The sequence below is a fragment of the Gavialis gangeticus genome, unplaced genomic scaffold (genome assembly GCF_001723915.1).
Source record: "Gavialis gangeticus isolate Ggan-Ray unplaced genomic scaffold, GavGan_comp1, whole genome shotgun sequence".
NCBI lineage: Eukaryota > Metazoa > Chordata > Crocodylia > Gavialidae > Gavialis > Gavialis gangeticus.
In genome coordinates, this window is record NW_017728992.1 from 98,790,074 (window position 1) to 98,791,040 (window position 967).

Consider the following 967-nt stretch of genomic DNA (forward strand, 5'->3'; position numbering starts at 1 on the left):
GCGCGAGCTCAGCAGGGGGCGGGCGGCAGCTCCGGCACGTCCCAGCCTCGGGGGCTCATTCAAACCGGCCCCTCAGGATGACGCTGCAAGCGGGGCCCGGGCGCCGGAAGCGGGGCAGGGCAGTGCTGCGCGAGCCGCGCCGGAAGGGGCGGGGCCTGAAGACCGGCTCGCCGCGCACGCGCACACTGCCGCCCAGTCCAGACTCCCGAACTCCTCCCGACCGCCGCCGCCGCCGCGCAAGCTCATGCGCACATCACCAGAACCCGGCCACCTCCTTGGCCCCGCCCCTTCTCGCGTTCTTCCTCTGGCGCGCGGGCTCGGCTCAGCCCCGCCCCCGCAGGGGCACTGCGGCTGAAGGTGCGGGAGCCGCGGGGAGACGCAGCCCTGGGGCGCCCCCAGCAGGTGCCGCGCAGGCTTTGGGGTAGGGACCGGAGCTTCCCTGGGCGCTCAGCGCTGAGGGCGGGCGGCTGTGCCCGGGCCGCACGCTTCAATGCCCGATCTGACAGGGAAACTGCGAGCACTGGATCAGCCGCGCCCAGGCCTGTGTCCAATACGGGTTTAAACCAAGACGGTAACTGCTGCTCCCGCTACAGGGACTCGTTCTTGTAACTCCCTTCTTTCCATAGCTCCAGCTTCGTCTGGGCCCAGCGCATCTGTACCCCGAGCTTCTGGCAGCTGCAGCGCCCTTCATCAGATACAAACTTTAAAAATAGATTCACCTTTTCTTCTTTTAAAGTGTGGGAAACTGGCTTCCCCCTTGCAGGCTGCCAGAGCCCTTCTTACCCCCCACACTTGGGTGTAGCAGGTCAGGAGTGAGGGGCACTGGTGGATGTTTACACATGGGTCCTGATACAAGAAAAGTTGAGAAGTAAACCCCTAGGAACACCCAAGGTACATCAGCTATCTACTTTGGTTGGTCTGTAAAGTATAAGTGAACCCTGTGTTGTTTAGGATCACAGCCTCAGCT